At 40.3% G+C, this 24,495-nt stretch overlaps 1 protein-coding gene and 1 non-coding gene across 2 annotated transcripts in view; one reads left to right on the plus strand and one right to left on the minus strand.

The window, feature by feature from the left end:
* The first annotated feature begins 539 nt into the window (after window positions 1-539).
* The window catches only part of MICU1 (mitochondrial calcium uptake 1), a 129,740-nt gene continuing 105,784 nt past the window's right edge, over window positions 540-24,495 (plus strand). The window contains exon 1 of the mRNA XM_049789267.1: window positions 540-576. The gene's annotated coding sequence lies outside the window, so the exon portion shown is untranslated. The remainder of the gene's footprint in view (window positions 577-24,495) is intronic.
* Window positions 7,702-7,834, minus strand: LOC126031956 (small nucleolar RNA SNORA51). The gene has a single exon (XR_007503760.1). It is a non-coding gene; the product is annotated as a small nucleolar RNA SNORA51 (small nucleolar RNA).

Genomic DNA, 24,495 nt, shown 5'->3' on the forward strand with positions numbered 1-24,495 from the left:
TTCTATAATTCTGCTAAGGTCCTTCTTGGACGGAATATTCTTGAAGCAGGTCCTTCTTTATCCCCTTTCCTGAGAGCAACATCTTCAGTGACCGTATAAGCAGTGGCTTCGATGCTATAATACTAAGAATCTGCAAAAACAATGTGACTCCAAAAAACAAAACAACAACAACAACAACCCAAAAAAAACCAAAAACACAAAATGGAGATAATAAGTAAAATTTCTAAAGTCAGATTTGAAGTCAGCAAATGAGGATATTTCCACTAGAACCCTGAACCTCAATGCATTTCCCTTAAGAAAATATTCTCTTGGCACCTCGATTTGCTTGAGCACAAGGGCGGAAAACGCCTAAGAAAAAGGTGCTGGAAGCTGCTGCGCTTTCCCGCCTAAACGCGCTGGCCCCGGGAGTCCTCCGACACCGCCTGCTGTCATCCCGGCATACCCCGCGGCCAGGAGCGTCACGTGACCCGAGACGGGAGCTCATCTCTATGGTTTCTGCGTCTCGATGGTTGTCGGGGCCGGGCAGACCGCTGGGACTCCGGGGACCCGCGGGCGCTGGCGCGGGCTGCGCGGACGGACGGGTGAGTCGAGTGGCGAGAGCGGAAGGGCTGAGGCCAATTCGGGCCGATCAGGCCAGGCAGGACCGTCGGGCTCGCTTGCTTAGCGAGCATCTTTCTCGGACGCATCTTCCTGTCCCGGGCAAACTTTGGGGCCCGGGGACCCCGCCCATCGCGGGCGCACTGAACGTTCCGGAGCGCTGGGCTGGGTGATGGTACTCGCGGCCCGGCCACCTGTCAAACGCTCGCAGGGAAGTGGGGGCCCCCCAGGACCCCGCAGGAGCGATGCCAGGTCGCACCGTGTGGACACGCTTGAGGGTTGCCTCTGTCCTGCGCCTTTTCAGCCCCGACGGCCCCTGCAGAACCGACCCGGGACGGGGAGAGTTGGTTGATGAGACCTCAACTTTTTTTTCGGGGGGTCACACCCGGCAGAGCTCAGTTAAGGGTTCCTCTTGGCTCTACGCTCATAAATCACTCCTGGCAGGCTCATTCGGGGGGCTATATGGGATGCCGGGATTCGAACCACCGTCCTTCCGCATGCAAGTCAAACGCCCCACCTCCTTGCTATCTCTCTAGCCCCAGGACCCCAACTTTTCTTTGCAGTTGTTTGTCCCCGTACAGCTTCCGATTTCCAAGCTTGAAGATGCCGAAAATGCAAGACAGGGTGTTTAGCTCCTAAAAGTAATGTATAGTCAAAGGACCCGAGCAAAGTAGCTTTTATCTGCGTTAGGTTGTTGGAAGGATGAACCAGTTTTGTCCTTTGGTATATAGGCGGTGGCTGCTGGGCTGGTTGCAAGCAGGGTTGCTGCTTGGGAAAACAGGTTTTGTGCCCTGCATCTTGCATCCCTCTCGATTTCCTTTTCAAGTGATACTAGCAAAATAAAAATAAATAAACAAACAGGAGATAAGATGCGATGGTTGGGGCTGAACTATTTGCCAAATGAATGAGATGTCAGCAATAGAGAGAGGTGCTTTTCAGGGTGGCCAGCTTTCTATTTCTAATATGGATGTGTAGGAGTTTTGTTTGTGTTTTGGAGGAGCATTAGGCTACGCCCGACAGTGCTCAGGGATGTCTCCTAGTTGGACTCCAGGAACCTTATGGGGTGCAGGGATGGAACCTGGATTGACCTGGTACAGGGCAAGCATCTTCTCCGCTGTTCTACTCTCTGACCCCAATTTGTTGAATATTGCTTTCTTCTCAAGGCTTTTTATTTGCTTATCTGTATGCACACCGGGCAGCGCTCAGAGGTTTTTTCCTGACTCTGCACTCAGGAATCACTTCTGATGGGCCGGGCTAGGGGGACCAATTATAGGATGTCGGGGATCGAACTGGATGGACCACGTGCATGACACGCCCTATTGCGCCAGCCTTCTCCTCAAAGCTTTTTGGGGGGCTGGCAAGGATGCGTTGCTGCTCTAACTCTGTAGTGCCAGGGTGTTTGGGCCACTGGAGCAGTTTGGGGAACTTCCAATGCTGGAACACTTGATGCTGGGGATCAAACCAAGTCTAGAGCATCGCTTCCTAAACTTTCTATGTCCTGAGCCCTCTGAAAACTTTTAGAACATAATTTGTTGTCTGTCAGGAGATGGTGGTTCTGGCCTACAGCTATTCTTCAGGTTTTTTTCTCTTCAGTTGTTTTCTTTAATTTAATGTATCCTTACATTATAACATTATTTAAGTTTCAGGTGTTCATCATCAACTCTGGTACTTCTCTGATTGTCTACACCTGATAGACCTCTGATTGTCTCCTTCACTCAAGGACCTTACTCCATACACCTGAATATGTTTTAGAGTAATTGAATTTTTCTAAGTATTACTAAGAGTTATGAAACAGTAAATAATGCTAACAAAAATCACGATTCAGAAGTATATTCTTTATCTTGGAGGAAAGACTAGGAGCAACTTGTAAGAGCTAGTAATAAGAAAGCAGAAATGTGTTGACTGGTATATCTGTTGTCTATAAAAACCATTTGCAGTATTTAGTAGACCTCTTGACATTCCTAAAGGGTACTTTCTGGCTAAATTTCCTGTACTTATGTAATAATTAAGTGTTTGGACTGGATCATATATGGAGGCGGGCTCAAGTTAGATTCCCTGCCACTAACCCTTAACCCTACAGCAAACTAAGGTATAGCCCCAATGGTATCCATTGACAAGGTTGTCAGTCATGCAACCAAGCCAACCACTGTGGAGAGGTAATTTCTACAACAAAATATTTCTTAATATTTCATAAAATTTCTTCCTGTACAGTCTTGTGAAGATAATTATAAATGAAAGTTTTAAATCAGCTCCTTAATATTCTATGTTGTTAAAAAAAAAAACCAACAAGAAAATCTTCATAGCAAAGGGAGGAAGAGGAAAATAAATGTTTTATTCAGAACCATAGGACCAAAGTAATCGATAAAGTTATTAATCCTAATTTGACCACTTTAAAATATTTTGTCGATTTGGCAGTTTTTACAGTGGATGCAACACTTGCTGAATATTGGTTCACCCTCTCCCTCCCCACGTAGAGTTATTTAATATATCCTTTTTTACAAGAGAAGCAATCTAGGGGTGGGGGAGACAGCTTAAGTGCTGGAGAAAAAATTATGCCTGGTATGCATGAGGCCCTAGTTCTAACCAGCCCACATCGTATGTGTGTGGATACTCTCTTTGTGCCCCCCTTTAAGATGAGGTTGATATTGTGCTAAAGGGAAAAAGTTTAGAACCCTATGGGTTCTACATCTGTCACTATAGGGGCTCTACTATGCTGGATATACTATGAAAGGCTTTAACACACTACCTCATTAATCACACTCCAGACTAAGAATAGATCCTTTTCAGAATGTTCGTAAATTGTCGGTTTAAAAGAATTGAATATTGATATCTGAGCATATCTAAGAAGAACATGGACATAGTATTTTTTATATTTAATAGTGTAATTTTGCATTTATTCATGCAATTACATGATACATTTACTCTGGCAGTGATACAGTTCATATAATCATATGGCTCATTAATCATACTGTATTCAGAAACTTATTTTTTTAGTTTTGAACCAAATCTGCTAGTGCTCAGACTGTTCCTAGCTTCGTGCTCTAGGGTTGCTTTTAATGTTACTCAGAGGACCTTGCAGTCCTGGATATTGAATCCAGGCCTCCCCCATGTAGAACATACCCTCAGCCCATTGAACATTTTCTCCAGCCCACATGTGGTATGTATTTCTTAAATAAAAGTGGTTTTATTTATTTTTAATGAAAACATAAAATTACTAGACTTATCCCTACAACCTTAGAAATCCCAGAAGAGAGAATTTCTCTTTCTACTGTTCCAGAAAACCAGTGTCTAGGAATCTCCTTGGTGTGACTTGGGTCATGGCCCTATTCTAGGGCAATGTTTGGGCACAGTGGTGTAATGCTTGGTTCTATCCAGGATTGTATCTTGTTCTCACTCTGGAGTGGGCTTAGAGGAATAGGGTTTCAGACCATGCAATTCAAGACAGGCAAATAGGATGTCATTTCCCAGAGAAGGGAGAACGATTGCTGAATAGGAAAAAAAAAAACTTACTATTAAAATTATTCTTATTATTTTTTAATTAAGAGAGCCTACTTTTCTTTGTCGATCTAAATTGTATTTTATAATTTCTGTTGCTTTTCTTTCGTCTGTTTTATTATTTATAGTACTTTGAAATTAAACTCTTCAAGACCATATTCATACTCTTCATATATGTACCCTGCCTTTGTACTGTTTAGATCTCCTAACTACAAATAGATTATATGATTGACCCATTTTGTTAATATTGATTATTGATAATTATTGTTATTTGTGTGAGCAAGCAAACTTGGTGAACAACCCACAGTTGTAAATAATAAATGAAATAGTAAATTAAAATGTCTTTAAATATTTAAATAAATGTAGACAAAAGTAATGAATTGTTTGTGTCTTTTTTTTTTGAATTGTTTGTGTCTTCATTAAACAATTTTTGTGTAGAAATCAGTTCACTTTGGGCATTGTATAAAAAAAATCACTGTGTCATCACTGAATTTTTTTTTTTTTTTTTGGCCATACCTGGTGATGCTCAGGGGTTACTCCTGGCTCTGTGCTCACAAATCACTCCTGGTTTGGGGGACCATATGGGACGCCAGGGGATCGAACTGTGGTCCATCCTAGGTCAGGCATGTGCAAGGCAAACACCCTACCACTACTCCATTGCAAACACCCTACCACTGCTCCATTGCTCCACTACTCCAGCCCCATCACTGGATATTTAAAAATATGTTGTTAACGTTTGGTTGTGTGTTTTAATGAACTATTCTGATGGTTCCTTATATATATATATATTTTTTTTTGTTTTGTTTTTTTTGGGTCTCACCCGGCAGTGCTCAGGGGTTACTCCTGGCTCCATGCTCAGAAATTGCTCCTGGCAAGCACGGGGGACCATATGGGACGCCGGGATTCGAACTGATGACCTTTTGCATGAAAGGCAAATGCCTTACCTCCATGCTATCTCTCCGGCCCGGTTCCTTATATTTTAAGAAAACATATTCTTGACACATTTTTTTCATCTGGCAATTCTCAACCAGGACATGGCCTCCTTGAGTGTCCAAGATAGGCCAAGGGGACCACAGGATGAAGGAGAGAATCATGGCACAAGTCCAGGGACTAGCGAGTGGGACAAGGAGCCACAGTAAGGAAACAAGGTGGGAAAGAACCACAGAAAAAGGTTGAGAAATTCTGGTTTACTTTGCCTTTCTGTTTTTTTTTTTTTTTAATGAAAAGGAATATTGATGTCTCAATGAACATTTGAACTTCAGTTGCTTAACTTTGTTGGCATAGTTCTAGTTTAGACAAACATCTTTAATCTAAAGCCCAACTCTGTCATTTCTTGATGTTGAGCGTAGTTTAATCTCTCTGAACTGAGTTGATTCCATTTGCAATGTAGAAACAATTCTCATAGAGGTCTTAGGAATGAATAAATTGATAAAAAGTATGCCAAGTATCTGGAAGGTATGTAGAATCTCACTAAATGTAATTGTTAATAGTATACCAGTAAAGGAATACTGTCTAGAAGATTTTATTTTCTTAATTTCACAATGTTTGGCTTCTGGGTGTTTTAAATACATTCTAGGGAATTAGCTAGATTGTTCTTCACTCAATTTGTCTTGAATGTAGCTAGTTCTTAAAGTTTAGATAGCATGTATAGCAATTAACTGAAAAACCATTTAAACTACATAATTTCAAGTGGGGTTTCAAGTATTTAAACATCACTTAAATTAAGTAAGATAAATAACTGTCAAGTTGGAGAATGCATTTAGTTTTAAATAAGCTCAGAGTTCAGTGAAGTTTTATAATAAATGGAAGACAGCTTCTTGCTTCATTGTATAAGGGGAGGTAAGGCACCAAGAATTGAGAATTTATGAGGACTTTTGGGTAAAAGAAGTAATGAAAACAGGTCTGATCTGATTTGGTATTTTTGGTGGAGGCAGCCTTCCCAGTGGTGCTTAGGAGGCAAAGACGCACCAGCTAACCAGGCCAGTGATTCGGTGTGAGAAGAAGTAGCACTGTCTGTACAGGTCCTGTGCTGCCAGAGATTACAGGTCCACCCTAGGAGTGGTGCTTAGGGGCTTCCAGGGCTGTGCAGGGTGATGTTTGGACGACTATGTGATACTGATCAGGTCAGCCATAGGCAAAGTGTGTGTCTTAACCCCTTTACTATATATCTGGCCCATGGATTTGTTTTTAAGCATAAATTCATGAACGATAAGTTTAAGTTCACATCTAGGAAGACAATTCTTTGAGTACCTGTTATACTATAGACCAGTGGTTGGCAAGCTGTGGCTCGTGAGCCACATGCAGCTCTTTACACAATTTAATGCAGCTCTTCTGTGTGCTGGGTGGCCGCTCCAGGAGTCAGGAATGTGCTCCTAGCCTCTGTCAGTGCATGTCCTGTGTGACTCTCAAAATAAATTTCAATCATGGTTTTGGCGAGATTTGGCTCAGTTGAAAAAAAAGGTTGCGCACCACACTGTTATAGACCATCTCATGTCAGAAATAACAGTATAGATTGTTAATGGAAACGCAAAACCAAAGAGTAGAACAGCAGGTAGGGCACTTACCTTAATATTATAGCTGAACCAGGTTCAATCTCTGGTACCTCATGTGATTCCCAGAACTGGCCAGGAGTGATCCTTGAGTGCAGAGCCAGGAGTAATATTCTGAACAACCCCCCACCAGATGCCAAAAAGTAAATATGGATTCTAACAACTGTGAGCAGTGTTATTCATATTTAATAAGCTGGTATTAGGAAGTTATATATCTGAGTTGGGAGGAGAGATGTTTTAGCTCTTCTTGGGTTTTGTTTGTTTTGGTTTTGGTTTTTGGTCCATGACGCTCAGGGGTTACAACTGGCTATGTGTTCAGAAATCACTCCTAGCTCAGGGGACCATATGGGGGGCACTGAGGATCGAACCCAGGTCTGTCTTAGGTCAACCGAGTGTAAGGCAAACACCCTACCACTGTGCTACCGCTCCGGTTCCTAGCTCTTTTATTTTTAGAAAAGAAAGAGCCATTAATAGATTAACCTGTTTTTTGTCTCCAGACAATAGTCGTTTTTTTTTTAAATCAAGTTATATATATTTCTTAGACTGAATTAAACTTCAAAGTGAGTTTTACAGTGACAAGATTGAAATTTTAGTCTTTAAGAAATATATCCTTGGGCCGAAGAGATAAGGTGGAGGTTGGGCCTTTGCCTTGCATGCAGAAGGTCGGTGGTTTGAATCCCAGCATCCCATATGTTCCCCAGAGCCTGCGAGGAGCGATTTCTGAGCACAGAGCCAGGAGTAACCCCTGAGTGCTGCTGGGTGTGACCCAAAAACCAAAAACAAAAACATGTCCTCATCATTCCTATCAATATACAAGTCATTTTTGCAGTCCTCTTCAAAGTGATTTAAAAAAAAATTTTTTTTTTGGTTTTTCGGGCCACACCCGTTTGATGCTCAGGGGTTACTCCTGGCTACGCACTCAGAAATTGCCCCTGGCTTGGAGGACCATATGGGATGCTGGGGGATCGAACCGTGGTCCTTTCCTTGGCTATCGCTTGCAAGGCAGACACCTTACCTCTAGCGCCACCTCGGCGGCCCCTATACTCAGCCTTTTTTTTTTTTTTGTCCCCCCATTCACAATACAGACCAGGCAAAGGATCTGGTTTGAGGTACATATGGGAAGCATTTACTATACCTCCTCTTTCTATACAGTCAGTGTAAAGAACACAGCCTGTGGTAAGCATTGGAAGGCCTTATCTTTTCTTTCTTTTTCTTCAGGTTTTCCTTTATTTAAACATCTTGATTACATAAATGATTGTGATTAGGTTTCAGTCATGTAAAGAACAACCCCCCCCACCAGTGCAACATTCCCACCACCAATGTCCCAAATCTCCCTCCATCCCACCCCACCTGCACTCCAGACAGGCTTTCCTGTTCCCTCATTCATTCACATGATTATGGTAGTTCTCTGTGTAGTTATTTCTATAGCGTATTCACCACTCTTTGTGGTGAGCTTCACGAAGTGAGCTGGTGTTCCAGCCCTCCTCTCATTGTCTCTGAGGATTGTTACAAAAATGACTTTTATTTTTCTTAAAACCCATAGATGAGTGAGACTATTCTGTGTGTGTGTCTCTCTCTCCCCTGACTTATTTCACTCAGCATGATAGATTCCATGTACATCCATGTATAGGAAAATTTCATGACTTCATCTCTCCTGACGGCTGCATAATATTTCATTGTGTATATGTACCACAGTTTCTTTAGCCATTCATCTGTTGAAGGGCATCTTGGTTGTTTCCAGAGCCTGGCTATTGTGAATAGTGCTGCAATAAATATAGGTGTGAGGAAGGAGTTTTTGTATTGTATTCTTGTGTTCTTAGGGTATATCCTTAGGAGTGGAATAGCTGGGACGAATGGGAGCTCAATTTCCAGACTTTGGAGGAATCTCCATAGAGATTTCCATAGAGGTTGGACTAGACAGCATTCCCACCAGCAGTGGATAAGAGTTCCTTTCTCTCCACATTCCCGCCAGCACTAATTGTTCTCATTCTTTGTGATGTGCGCCAATCTCTGCGGTGTGAGGTGGTATCTCATCGTTGTTTTGATTTGCATCTCCCTGATGATTAGTGATGAGTATTTTTTCATGTGCTTTTTGGCCATTTGTATTTCTTTTTTATCAAAGTGTCTGTTCATTTCTTCTCCCCATTTTTTTTTATGGGATTAGATGTTTTTTTCTTGTAAAGTTCTGTCAGTGCCCTATATATTTTGGATATTAGCCCCTTATCTGAAGGGTGTTGGGTGAATAGTTTCTCCCACTCGGTGGGTGACTCTTGTATCCTGGGCACTATTTCTTTTGAGGTGCAGAAGCTTCTCAGTTTAATGTATTCCCATCTGTTGATCTCTGCTTCTACTTGTTTGGAAAGGTCAGTTTCTTCCTTGAAGATGCCTTTAGTCTCAATGTCATGGAGTGTTTTACCTATGTGTTGTTCTATATACCTTATGGTATCAGGTCTGATATCAAGGTCTTTAATCCATTTGGATTTTACCTTCATACATGATGTTAACTGGGGGTCATGTTCGTTTTTTTTGCAAGTGGCTAACCAGTTCTGCCAGCACCACTTGTTGAAGAGATTTTCCCTGCTCCACTTAGGATTTCTTGCTCCTTTGTCAAAAATTAGGTAATTGTATGTCTGGGGAACGTTCTCTGAGAACTCAAACCTATTCCACTGATCTGAGCGTCTGTCTTTATTCCAGTACCATTCTGTTTTGATAACTATTGCTTTGTAGTACAGTTTAAAGTTGGGGAAAGTAATACCTCCCATTTTCCTTTTCCCTAGGAGTGCTTTAGCTATTCGAGGGTGTTTATTGTTCCAGATGAACTTCATAAGTGTTTGATCCACTTCTTTGAAGAATGTCACGGGTATTTTTAAGGGGATTGCATTAAATCTGTATAATGCTTTGGGGAGTATTGCCATTTTAATGATGTTAATCCTGCCAATCCATGAGCACGGTATGTGTTTCCATTTCCGTGTGTCCTCTCTTATTTCTTGGAGCAGGGCTTTATAGTTTTCTTTGTATAGGTCCTTCACATCTTTGGTCAAGTTGACTCCAAGATATTTGAGTTTGTGTGGCACTATTGTGAATGGGACTGCCTTCCTGACTTCCATCTCTTCCCTATCATTATTGGTGTATAAAAAGGTCATTGATTTCTGTAGGTTGATTTTGTAGCCTGCCACCTTGCTATATGAATCTATTACTTCTAGGAGCTTTTTGGTAGAGTCTTTAGGGTTTTCTAAGTAGAGTATCATGTCATCTGCAAACAATGAGAGCTTGACTTCTTCCTTTCCTATCTGGATTCCCTTGATATCTTTTTCTTGCCTGATCGTATAGCAAGAACTTCCAGTACTATGTTGAAGAGGAGTGGTGAGAGCGGACAGCCTTGTCTTGTACCAGAATTTAGAGGAAAGGCTTTTGGTTTTTCTCCATTGAGGATAATATTTGCCATTGGCTTGTGGCAGATGGCTTCAACTAGATTGAGAAAGGTTCCTTCCATTCCCATCTTGCTGAGAGTTTTGATCAAGAATGGGTGTTGGACCTTTGTAGTATATGAAAAAGTTTCCATAAGATTATTCTTGGAATTGTTGTATATAAAAGTATTTCCTTAGGATTGTTCTGTGACTATTGCCCCACCTAGCCTTTCCAGGTGGGGCGCTGTGGAGTTGGCAATAAATAGCTTGATGGACAGGGGAGAGGGGGCCTTTTGCGAAAGCTGCAGGCTGCAGGAGGATTCTCTCGCTCTCTTTGCCCAATCTTTTACACCCTATCCTTCTTGTCTGTGTGGATTATTATTTGCTGTGATAAATATTACCAAGGTCTCCCCCCGAAAGGGGAAAAGGGGACGGGAAGTAATTTCTCATTCTGGGGACTGTTCTTGGATGCACAAATACCCAACAAAGGATTTAACAGCGAAGATAACTTACAGACCTTATCAAATGCTTTCTCTGCGTCTTTTGATATGATCATGTGATTTTTATTTTTCTTGTTGTTGATGTTGTTTATGATGTTGATAGATTTACGGATGTTAAACCATCCTTGCATTCCTGGGATGAAACCTACTTGGTTGTAGTGTATGATCTTCTTGATGATGCATTGGATCCTATTTGCCAGGATTTTGTTGAAGATCTTTGCATCAGCATTCATCAGGGATATTGATCTGTAATTTTCTTTTTTGGCAGCATCTCTGTCTGGTTTTGGTATCAAGGTGATGTTGGTTGGCTTCATAAAAGCTGTTTGGGAGTGTTCCTGTTTTTTCAATTTCATGGAAGAGCTTGGCTAGGATTGGTAGTAGCTCCTCTTGAAAGATTTGAAAAAATTCATTAGGAAATCCATCTGGGCCTGGGCTTTTCTTTTTGGGCAAATGTTTGATTACAGTTTCAATTTCCTCAGTAGTGATGGGGGTGTTTAGATATGCTACATCCTCCTTACTTAAATGTGGAAGGTTGTAAGTGTCCAAGAATTTTTTTGGTTTTTGGGCCACAACCTGCGGTGCTCAGGGGTTACTCCTGGCTGTCTGCTCAGAAATAGCTCCTGGCAGGCACAGGGGACCGTATGGGACACCAGGATTCAAACCAACCACCTTAGATCCTGGATCGGCTGCTTGCAAGGCAAACACTGCTGTGCTATCTCTCCGGGCCCGTGATTTAAATTTTATAATGTTTACTCCAATATTTTTACTTGTTCATTTGGACAGTTAATATTTAAGCTCTACCTAAATTTAGGTTTGTATCTTTGAGGTTTATTAAGTATCAGAATCAAATTAGCATGCCCTCCCCCTTTTTTTTAAAGCATCAGTATTTTGTCCTCTTAGTAGGATTAAGTGGATATAACATGAAACATGAAGATAATTAGAATCTAGCTCTCATATTTGAGATCTTAGTCACGAGTTTGCATCACTAGTTCTTCCATGTGTTCCAGTTATAGATCATTGAGTTCCGGGTATTAAATTTTTTTGAAGGGTTGATTTTTTTTATTAACATAACATTTCTTTATTTATTTAAACATGTACATTTCGTTTGTCCCTCGACCCTCAGATTGTAATACATTATATTTCTTAAACAAAGCAATCCAAAGCCAAAAAATTTATGCAACTCTCTTAACATTAAAAGCTGTAGTATTGTTGACACAATTGATCATAATACAATAATTCATTAAGAATGAGTCAAAGGAGCACAGCAAAGACCGTGTTAGTGTGGAAATTGTTTGCATAGGCCCAGCAAAATATAGGGGACATGGAAAGAAAAAGCCTTGGCCTAAATACAAGAAGACCTTACCCCTGAAGTTTTCTGGCATAAGACCAACTCTAGGCTTCAGGCATATTATGTCGTCCAACCCAAGTCATTGTCTGCATGCCAATACACTTTTATTTTTCACACAGTCACTGTTGTTGGTGTCAGGTTTCTGTAGCCAAGGATCTCGGAATATATATATATATATATAAGGATCTCTCCTATATAAGAGTCAGGATGATGCAGAGCACCCTTTAGGTTCACTCACAATTAGAGGGTGATGCAGAGAGCTCAGACTTTAAAGCAGGTTGTTATTGTTGTTAAGTTCTCTGGGTATTAAAGGGAAGTCTCTGTTGAATATGCCAGAGCAGTGGTAGGATCTTCCCTGGTAGAGGATTGCATTCAGGTGATGTAGTACATAACCATGGTTGTTTTGTAGATGGCATCCCTGGTTCAGGGGTAAATGGACAATGCCCATTCTTTCAAGACATGAGCCAGGTCTTTATGACAATGTTCAGGGTGTAAGGTCCTACTGTATTCCAAGATTTGTGTGTTCCCATCTCAGGGTATTGAATTTAAATGAAATTATTGAGGTCTTCTCTGTTGTGCTGTGTCCTGGACTTTGAACCTCCCTTCCCAGATCATTCCCTAAGGGCACTTCTTCAGAGGTGAGCTATTCTTGCCATCAAAGGGTGGAGCCAGAGGAGCACATCTTGCATAGATAATGAAGATGGCAGCTCTGAATACCCGAAAGTACCAATCACCTAGTTAGCCTCTCAGATAAGTTTAGAGAAAAAATATGGAGGATGTTCATAGAACTCAAAGAAAGCATAGATCAAGCTGAATAGACCACAAATAAGAACCAAGAGGATATAAAGATAGAAATCAGAAAACTCCAAACTGAAATAACAGGTCTGAAAAATACTGTAGATGAAATGAAAACCTCAATGGAAAGCCTCTCCAATGGAGTAACAGCAGCTGAGGACAGAATCAGTGAGCTGGAAGATGAGATGCATAACAACTCTATATAACAGAAGAGATGGGAAAAGAACCTTAAAGCAAATGATCAGACAATGGAAAAAAATCCTCAAAGAATGTGAACAGATGAAAATAGAAGCCTTTGATAAAAGCAAAAAACAAAAAACATAAGAATCATTGGAGTCCCAGAGTCCCAGGAAGAAAATCCCCAAGAAGAATGAACAGTAAAGGACATCATTGCAGAGAAATCCCCAGAGCTAAAGACTGCATGCCCAAAGAATACCAGCTAAAAGAAATTCGAAGAAAAGCACCCCAAGACATATCCTAGTTACAATGACGAATCCCATAGATAGGGATAGAATACTGAATACAGCAAAATAAAAAAGGGAGATTACATCCAATGGAGCATCCTTAATATTTACAGCAGGCCTGTCACAATAAACCCTCAAAGTCAGAAGACAGGGGCCTGTGTGGTGGCGCTAGAGATAAGGTGTCTGCCTTGCCAGCGCTAGCTTAGGACGAACTGTGGTTCAATCCCCTGGCATCCCATATGGTCCCCCAAGCCAGGAGCGAATTCTGAGTGCATAGCCAGGAGTAACCCCTGAGTATCACTGGGTGTGGCCCAAAAGACAAAAAAAAAATGGAGTGGCCATATTAATATCAGGTGACACAAACTTTAGACTTAGAAAAGTTATAAGGGACAAAGATGGACATTTCATGATAATCAAGGGATATCTCAGTCCTAAACATATTCACACCCAATTAAGGACCAGCAAAATACTTAATAAAATTTTTGACAAACCTGAAAGAAGACATTAATAGCAACACAATAATAGTGGGAACCTCAACACTGCCCTATCACATCTTGATAGTTCAACCAGGCTAAAACCCAACAAGAATATACTAGCACTGAAAGGAGAAATGGAAGAAAGTGGCCTAGTGGATATATATATATATATATATATATATATATATATATATATATATATATATATATATATATATATATATAGGGCACTCCATCCCCAGAAAACTGATACAGATTCTTCTCCAATGCACATGGATCATTCTCCAGGATAGACCACATGCTCATAAAATATACCTCAATAAAATCAAGGGGATAGAAATCGTACAGATTACCTTCTCAGATCACAATGCACTGAAATTAGAAGTGAACTACAGGGGCTGGAGAGATAGCATGGAGGTAAGGCATTTGCCTTTCATGCAGAAGGTCATCAGTTCAAATCCCGGCGTCTCATATGGTCCCCCGTGCCTGCCAGGAGCAATTTCTGAGCATGGAGCCAGGAGTAATTAATCCCTGAGCACTGCGGGGTGAGACCCAAAAACCACACACACACACAAAAGTGAACTACAAAGGGACACAGAAGGGGCCAGAGTGATGGCGCAAGCACCATGGTTCCATCCCCTGGTGTCCTATATGGTCCCCCCAAGCCAGGAGCGATTTCTGAGTGCATAGCCAAGAGTAACCCCCAAGCGTCAATGGGTGTGGCCCAAAAAACAAAACAAAACAACAAAGGGACACAGAAGAAAAACCTGGAAATTAAACAGCTCACTACTGAACAACTAGTTCAGTAGTGAAACATATGAAATTTTATTAAGTATTTTGCTGGCCCTTTATTGGGTGTGTATATGTTTATGAAATTTCAAGAGATGGAATCAAAAGAGAAAAATAAAAGATTCCTGGAAACAAATGCAAATGAAGATAAATTATCAGAATTTATAGGACACAGCAAAAGCAGTACTAAGAAGAAAATTTATAGCCTTGCAAGCACACATCAGGAAGGAAGAAGGGCCTACATAGATAACTTAATGGCATAACTTGTAAAAATAGAAAATGATCAACAAGGGCCCAGAGAGATAGCACAGCGGCATTTGCCTTGCAAGCAGCCGATCCAGGACCAAAGGTGGTTGGTTCGAATCCCGGTGTCCCATATGGTCCCCCGTGCCTGCCAGGAGCTATTTCTGAGCAGACAGCCAGGAATAACCCCTGAGCAACGCCGGGTGTGCCCCCCCCCCAAAAAAAAAAGAAAAAGAAAATGATCAACAAAAGGAACCAAAAATAGGTAGGCAGAAGGAAATAATAAAGCTTAGAGCAGAAATCTATGAGGTAGAAATCAAAAAACAAGATTGATAAACCACTAGCAAAACTCACAAAGGAGAGAGAGAAACTTAATAAACTGGAAAATAAATGAAAAGGGGGAAATTACCACAGATACTGCAGAGATTCAGAGGGTAATTAGAGACTACTTTGAGAAATTCTATATCATGAAACATGAGAACCTGGGAGAAATGGATAAATTCTTGGACTCATAATCTTTCAAGGTTTTTTTATTTTTATTTTTACCACAACCAGTGACACTCAGGGTTACTCCTGGCTATGTGCTCACAAACCATTCCTGGCTTGGGGGACCATATGGGACGCTGGAGGATCTATCCTGGATCAGCCATGTGCAAGGCAAACGCCGTACCACTGCACCATCATTCCGGCCCCAATCTTTCATGATTAAATCAGGATGATCTAGTATATCTAAATAGACCCATCACTACTGAGGAAATTAAAATAATAATCAAAAGTCTTCCCAAAAACAAAAACCCATGCCCAGATGGATTCACTAATGAATTCTTTCAAACCTTTCAAGAGGAACAACTATCAATATTTTTCAGGCTCTTTCATGAAATTGAAGAAATAGGAACACTCCCAACTAGTTTTTATGAAGCTAACATCATGATACCAAAAAGCCAGACAGAGATGCTAAGAAAGGAAGAAGGAAGGAAGGAAGGAAGGAAGGAAGGAAGGAAGGAAGGAAGGAAGGAAGGAAGGAAAGAAGGACTACAGACCAATATCCCTGATGAACATAGATGCAAAGATCTTCAACAAAATCCTGGCAAATAGGATTCAACCCCTCATCAAGAAGGTCATACACCACACCAAGTAGGTTTCATTCCAGGAATGTAAGGATGGTTTCACATCTGTAAATCAGTCAACATAATACACCATATCAACAAAAAGAAAAAAAAAACACATGATCATATCAATAGATGCAGAGAAAGCATTCAGTAAGATCCAACACCCATTCTTGATAAAAATTTATCAAGATGGGACTGGAAGGAACTTTTATCAATATATCAAGGTCATCTACCACAAACCAATGGCAAATATTATTCTCAATGGAGATAAACTAAAAGTCTTTCCTCTAAAATCTGGTACAAGACATGGCTGCCCTCTCTCACCACTTCTGTTTAATATAGTGCAATTTAACAAGGGGCAAGAAACGCAAAATGGAGCAAGGAAAGCCTCTCCAACAAATGGAATTGGGACAACTGGTTAGCCACATTCAGAAAAGCGAACTCAGACCTCCATCTAATACCATGTACAAATGTCAAATCCAAATGGATTAAAGACCTTGATATCAGACCTGGAAACATAAGGTAAATAGAAGAACATTGAGACTAAAGGCATCTTCAAGGAGGAAACATTACTCTCCAAACAAGTGGAAGTGGAGATAAGCAAATAAGACTATTAAGCTGAGAAGCTTCTGCACCTCAAAGGAAATAGTGCTTACGATACAAAAGTCACCCATAGAATAGGAGAAACTGTCCACCCAATACTCATCTGATAAGGGGCTAATATCTAAGATATACAAGGTACTGTCAGAACTTAACAAGAAAAGAAGTCTAACCTCATCAAAATATGGGGAGAAGAAATGAACACTTAAGAAGTACAAATGGTCAAAAGGTACATGAAAAATGTTTTACATCACTAATCATAAGGGAGATGCAAATCAAAACAACAATGAGGTACCATTTCATGCCACAGAGACTGGCACACATCACAAAGAACAAGAACAATCAGTGCTGGCAGGGATGTGGAGAGAAAGAAACTCTCATTCTCTGCTGGTGGAAATGTCTAGTCTAGCCTTTATGGAAAACAATATCAAGTTTCCTCAGAAAACTGGAAATTGAGCTCCCATATGATCCAGTTATAGAACTCCTAGGGATATACCCTAGGAACACAAAAACGAGATACAAAAATCCCTTCCTCACAGCTATATTCATTGCAGCACTATTTACAATAGCCAGAATTTGGAAACAACTCAGATACCCCTCAACAGATGAATGCTAAAGAAACTATGGTACATATACACAGTGGAATATTATGCAACCATCAAGAAAGATGCAGTTATGAAATTTTCCTATACATGGATGGACATGGAAACTATTACGCTGAGTGAAATAAGTTGGAGAGATAGACACAGAGTAGTCTCACTCATCTATGGATTTTTTTTTTTGGTTTTTGGGCCACACCCATTTGATGCTCAGGGGTTACTCCTGGCTATGCGCTCAGAAATCGCTCCTGACTTGGGAGGACCATATGGGATGCCGGGGATCGAACCATGGTCCAGCCTATGCTAGTGCTTGCAAGACAGACACCTTACCTCTAGCGCCACCTTCCCGGCCCTGGATTTTTGTTTGTTTGTTGTTTTTTGTTTTTTTTTTTTTTTTTTGGTTTTTGGGCCACACCCGGCGATGCTCAGGGGTTACTCCTGGCTGTCTGCTCAGAAATAGCTCCTGGCAGGCCCTGGGGACCATATGGGACACCGGGATTTTAACCAACCACCTTTGGTCCTGGATCAGCTGTTTGCAAGGCAAACACCGCTGTACTGTCTCTCCGGGCCCCTGGCCCTGGATTTTTAAGAAAAATGAAATACATTATTTTTTTAAAACTTTATTGATTGATTGGATTTGGTGCCACACCCAGCTGCGCTCAGGTGTTACTCCTGGCTCTGCACTCAGAAATCACCCCTGTCAGGGGTGACCATATGGGATGTAAGGAATCCAACTGGGGCCTTCCCCGGTTATCCAGATGCAAGGCAAATGCCTTATTGCTGTGCTATCTCTCTGGACCCAACGATCTTGTAATAATATTCAGAGACAATAGAGATGAGGGGTGGAAGGACCAGTTCACCATATGGAGCTCACCAGAGTGGTGAATGCTGCTATGGAAATAACTATACTAACAACTACCATGACAATGAGTGATAGAAGTAGAATTCCTGTCTCGAATACAGGCAGGGGGTCAGGGAGGAGGAATATGGGGGCCATTGGTGGTGGGAATGTTGCACTGGTGAAGGGGATGTTCTTTTTATGACTGAAATCCAACTACAAACATGTTTATAATTATGGTGCTTAAATAAAGATTCAAATACTAAAAAAAATTATTGAAAGAAATTAATGACTTGTTTTGTAGCTTTTTTTAAGGAGCCCATTTAGTACATTTTCTTTCTCTTATTGTGCTGTTTTTGAACCACACCTGACAGCTTTCAAGGGTTACTCCTGCTCTATGCTCAGAAATTACTCCTGGCAGACTCTGCAGACCTATGGGAGGGATACTGGGGATTGAGTGCAGGTCTGCCACATCTAGTTAAATGCCCTATCCATGTTCCAACCCTCTGGTCTCTCTTAGTGCTTTTTCTACTTGGGTTTAGTTTGTTTGAAATTTGAGCTTCTTTGAGTATCCGAGTCGATCTCAGATTGGGAAAGTTTCCAAATATAACTTCTCATCGAAACTTCTTTTCTCTCCTTTGGAGACTCCTATAATTCAGCAACTGTTTGTATTCAGGGTGTTATATAGATATCTACTACTTTCTTTATTAAAAAGAAACTTTTTTTTAATTCTTTTGTTCCTTTGGAAGGCCATCTTGTCTTTATGAAGCAGCTTGACTTCAAACACATTTTGTTGTGTCTTTCAGTTCCCCTCCTATGCATTTTCAATATTATAAGTCACTGAAATATTTTCTAATACTGAAGGTAATACTTTCCTGATTCTAATTAATTTTTAAAATGAGACCTTAAAAGTTTGAAAAAACTTTTGGAAAAGAGACTATTTCATTTGCTTTCCCTTTCTAAAAGTACTTGATTTACAGTGTTTCAGAGTTTCAGGGGATTAGCCACACTTCATTGTGTGTAGGACTTTCCCACCCATCTCCCAAGTTTCAGCACCACCAAACATCTTCTCTACCCCTTCCTCATCACTTTCTTCCCCTTTCCCTTTGGTAACCATCATAATTTTCAGGTTCTCAAATTGAGTTTTATTGTTTTTTTAGCCAGTCCATGTTTGCTTTGACTATCCATATTTTACTTAACTGGAATTATCTCATAATTCACATTTATTTCTTTTCCTTTTGGTATAATGATTTCAAATTCTCATTATTTGGTCCCAAAGGGATTTTATATTTATAAATTATTTGTTTTAATCCTTAACACTACTCATTTTCTTCTTTATAGTTAATTTTAGAGATACAGTCTTCCCATACACAACTATTACTCAGAATTTGTTTATGGTTTGTGTGTAATTCATGTACATTTTAGGAAGTGAGGTTTGTGTCATCTTAACTGGTGATTTATATGTTTTTTTATCTGTATCCTGATTTTGAAGGAACAATTGAGCTGTCACAGCTTTGGGTGAATCCCATCACTCTTTTAACCTGGAGGTTTTCATTTCATGCTCCATTGGAAATGGCTCTTAATTCATTAAGTTTTTCTTGGCTGCTTGTTTAAGACAAGATTAAAATCTTATTTTAATCCTAAGTATTAGGGGTGCTATATTAAGAAGTGTCATAATTTTGGTTAAGAGTATAGATGGAAAAATTATGATTATTATGGGACAGCAGGGTTCTGCTCTAAGGAATCAAGCGTTCTAATTATATGAGTTGGGTTTTGTTTATGTTTTTTTAAAAAATGGTTTAATAGTTGATTGTATCAATATTAAAAAAGCTATTTCTAGGCTTGTTTTTCCTTACATAGTATGATGAGAAGAGAATTAGAAAAGGAATTACCAGATCTGGTTTCTGTTTCCATCTTTGCTTTTTCCTAATTAGTTTTGTGATTTTGCTGAAGTTGAAGTATTATTATTCTCTCTGGCCTCTCATTTTGAAAGTTTAAGGGGCCACAGCAATAGCACAGTGGAGAGGACATTTGCCTTGCACGCAGCTGACCCAGGTTCCATCTATGGTATCCCATATGATCTCCATGCATGCCAGGGGTGATTTACGAGCACAGAGCCAGTAGTAACTCCTGAGCACCATCAGGTATGTAAACCCCCCCCCAAAAAAAAGTTTGAAAGTTCTAAGTTTATTTTTAACATTACTATTCTTTTTCAGTATCTTTTATTTTTACTTTTTTTTCCTGAACACCTGAGGTCATTGGGGTAGACCAAGTTCTGGATCCTATGGCCAAAAATGTCTTGGACCTGGACAACCTGTAAATTAGCAATAAATTGCATGCTTTACATATGTGAGTCCCTGGATTTGATCCTCCTGGGAAGAAGATGAGAAAGGGAAGTAGTGGGGGGGGGGGACAGGGGTTGCGCTTCAATTGTATTGGTGATGTGGGAAAATGGTAGAACTATTCATCCAAAGCATAGGCTCAGTGACACTGAAAACATGAAATCTAAACTGCAAACACTGAGTTTGTAATATGCATGTCAAAATAGCAGGCAGGGAGTGGTGGGGGTGTGTGTGATGATAGAGTATTGGAGCACTGGTGATGGGTGTTGACACTGGTGGTAGATTGGTGTTAAAACAATATGCCGGGGCCAGGTGGTGGCGCTAGAGGTAAGGTGCCTGTCTTGCCTGCACTAGCCTTGGACGAACCACAGTTCGATCCCCCGGCATCCCAAATGGTCCCCCAAGCCAGGATCGACTTCTCAGTGCATAGCCAGGAGTAACCCCTGAGCGTCATCATTGGATGTGGCCCAAAAACAAACAAACAAAAGAAAACGATATGCCAAAAACTCATCAATAACTTAATCATATAAATTTAAAAAGAAAAACTATCTGATCAAAGAAAAACATTCATTCAAAAGGACTTACGCACATCATTATTTGTTGCAGTACCCAGTACAGTAGCTTAGATTTGCAATCAACCTAGAAGTCCAAAACAGATGAGTGGATTGTGAAGATGTGGCATATTTTACCCAGTGAAATACCATAGAGCTGTAAGGAATGCAATGAAATTTTCTGCCACACGTATGGAACTGGAAGATAGTATGTTAAATGAAGTAGACAAGAATAAACATAGGATATCATGTACATGTGGTACTTAGAATAATTGGAGAAGGAATGCAATGGATTTGTTTCCTTCTCCCTCCATTACCAGACATAGGTTTCAGCTTTTATTATTTCAGAAAATAATAATAATAAAATAATAATAATAATAAAAATGTGTGCATATGTGTTTTGATAATAAAACAAGAGATACTCAGTACATGAAGGAATGTTTCACGAAGGTTGAGTACTATAGGATATCAACTTGCTTTTTTTTTCCCCTTTTGCTTTTTTCAAAGCCTTTATAATTATGGTATTAATGACTTACAAAGGTATCATTATGAATGTACTAGACCAGTGGTCCTCTAACTTTTTAAACAGGTGGCCAGTTCATTGTTCCTCAGACCACTGGAGGGCCAGACTGTAGTAAAAACAAAAACTATGAACAAATTCCTATGCACACTGCATATATCTTATTTTGAATTGATTAAACAAAATGGGAACAAATACAGTATGTGGCCCATGGGCCATAGTTTGAGGACCACTGTTAGACTTTCAGTGCTACTGTACAGCTCCTAAATGACATTATTCCTCCACTACTATCCCTGTTGTCCTTCTTGCCCATTCCTCTCCCACTCCTCACACATATCTCTGGCTCCGAGTTCTGTTTTGACTGGTTTTTTAATTTCCTTGTCAAATCTAACATTTCTATAAGATGATTCTTGCTTCTACAACATTTTTTTTTAACCATTAGAGATTTGCATGACTTAAATTAACTTTTCATTCTCATTTAGATGGTTCACTTTGTGATTTAGACAACACACTCTATGATTGGAAAACACTTCTCAAAACCAAATTTGCTGAAGTTTGTGCTTCTCTCATTTATTATTGTTGGCAGTCTCATTTTGAGTTATGAAAGTACATCTTTTCTAGATGTGAATGTTAATCCTTACTGTGTTTTGGCAGCCATCCTGTTCTTTGCAATGCAGAACTTTGATTTGTTTCATCTAAAAAAAATGTATGGAGATGTTTTAAAAAATTATTTGCCATAAAATGTATGGAAATTTTTTAAAAATTATTTGCCATAATTGAAGTATAATATAGTGCTGTATTTTTAGAATTATCATAGTTATGCAGAAACTATTCCCAGTAGCTTATCCCATTACTTAGGTAAAATGACAGAGCAATAAAATGAAAAAGTCTTCTGATATAATATATTCAATATACTCTTTTGTTAATAATGCTTATTAGACTTTTTCTGAATACGTTTTCGTACTTGAAATCTTTGAGCCTTTTCCACATCCTAAGCTATTATACCTTTTGATGGAGAGTGGGTTGCCTACCTGAGGTGGTCAGGAGGCCCAAAGGCCCACTGGAAATTTTTGGTCAACTGGGCAATAGTTCAATGCAAGGGCCTGGGGATGTTGATGCTACTTGGACTCTCTGAGCTAGGGGCTTCCAAGGTGTATTTGGCAATACTGAGGGGGTGGGATGGACATGGAGTACAAGAAATTGAAGCTGGGTTGGTCAAATGTCTATAATAGTAACCATTACTTTATCTCTTGTTCCCTTTAATGCATTTTTTTTGTTTATTGGCCACACCCAGTGATGCTCAGGAGTTACTCCTGGTTATGCACTCAGAAATCACTCCCGGCTTGGGGGACCATGTCGGACACCGGGGAAACCAACCTCTGTCCATCATAGGCTATTGCACTCAAGGCAGACGACGCCTTACCACTTTGTGCCACCGCTCTGGCGCCCTTTAATGCAATTTTTCACTTCTTTGAATTTCTCTTAATATGTTCTTGTGGTGATTTGAATAGTTGTTTTATGTCTGTTATGACATTATTTGATATTAGCAGAGGTAATGACTTTATTCTAGTGTTTTGTGACTTGCGGTACTCTTACCATACACTAGTCTTACAATACCTGCTTTGTATATTGTTGATGATTTGAATAAAATTTAGAGTATGTGAAATTTGTACTTTGGGCTACATCAAGTGGTGCTGAAGGGTACTCCTGATTCTGTGCTCAGGATTGCTTCATTTAATCCTGTGGATCATGTGGTGCTGGGGATTGAACCCCAGCCTCCTTCATGTGAAGTATGAGCTCAGGCTCTTGAGCTTTCTTTCTGGCCCTACATGCTCCTTTTTTGAGATTAGTTTTAGAGTGGGAAAGTTTCAAGTGTGTTAAAAATATAGTTGCTACTCTATACAACCTTTTTTTTTTTTTTGGAGATTCTTTAATTTACAATAGTTAACAAATGGTACTACAATTACCAACAATTAAAAATATGTGTTCCTGAGTCTGGCGTGCATAAGGCATGTGCATGTGACTGGCTTGGGTTCGATCCCCAGTACCTCATATGATCCTCTGATCCCTAGCTCAAAGTCAGGAGTAAGGCTTAAGCATAGTGCCTCCTCCCCAAACCCCCAAATTAAAGATACTATGCCTATCTTGTTCAACAAATAAGTGTCATCATTTCCTCTTTTTTTTTTTGGTTTTGGGTTTTGGGTTTTTGGGTCACACCCGGCAGTGCTCAGGCTCCTGACTCTATGCTCAGAAATCGCTCCTGGCAGGCTTGGGGGACCATATGGGATGCCGGGATTCAAACCACCATCCTTCTGCATACAAGGCAAATGCCCTCCCTCCATGCTATCTCTCCATCCTCATCATTTCCTTCTTAAATGTCTTCCTTCCAAACTCATTGCCCTCTCTAACCCAAATATATATGGACAGATGGGAAATGATTGTGTTTCCCTGGTTTCCATGACTGTCCATATGAAACTTTTTAGAAGTTATCATTCTTGAGGTGAAGTTGGATCTAAATGACAGCAGTGGGACAAGAAATAACTTCATGGGAGATTAAAATGAGAAAGCCATTTGCCACTATTAATTTTAACAGACAAAAAAGAAACAGATGCTCTCATTTCTCATCAGCATGTTCTGTCTTGAAGGCAGCCTTCATCTAAAGCTGAATTCACTTTTAAAGTAGTGAACATGGAAACAGGAAAACCATCATTCAGATGCTTCAGATATTTAATGTCTGAATCCAGTTCTATGATTATAATTGGGATGGATTGGTTGAGTCAGTAAGAATTGATAAATCCTGGGGCCGGAGCAGTAGTGCAGGCGGTAGGGCATTTGCCTTGAATGCACTAACCTAGGACTGACCGCAGTTCGATCCCCCTGCATCCCATATGGTCCCCCAAGCCAGGGGTGATTTCTGAGTGCATAGCAGGAAGTAACCCTTGTTTCACAGGGTGTGGCCCAAAAGAAAAAAAAAATTGATGTCTTATGGGCTCCTTTTACATCAGAAAGGAACTGTAGGGCCCGGAGAGATAGCATAGCGGCGTTTGCCTTGCAAGCAGCCGATCCAGGACCAAAGGTGGTTGGTTCGAATCCCGGTGTCCCATATGGTCCCCTGTGCCTGCCAGGAGCTATTTCTGAGCAGATAGCCAGGAGTAACCCCTGAGCAACGCCGAGTGTGGCCCAAAAACCAAAAAAAAAAAAAAAAAGAAAAAAAAGAAAGGAACTGTATTTCCAGGTTCATTGGCTCCATTGAGTGATATTATCATCTTCTAC

This window comes from Suncus etruscus, chromosome 15, assembly GCF_024139225.1.
Source record: "Suncus etruscus isolate mSunEtr1 chromosome 15, mSunEtr1.pri.cur, whole genome shotgun sequence".
NCBI classification, from domain to species: Eukaryota; Metazoa; Chordata; class Mammalia; order Eulipotyphla; family Soricidae; genus Suncus; species Suncus etruscus.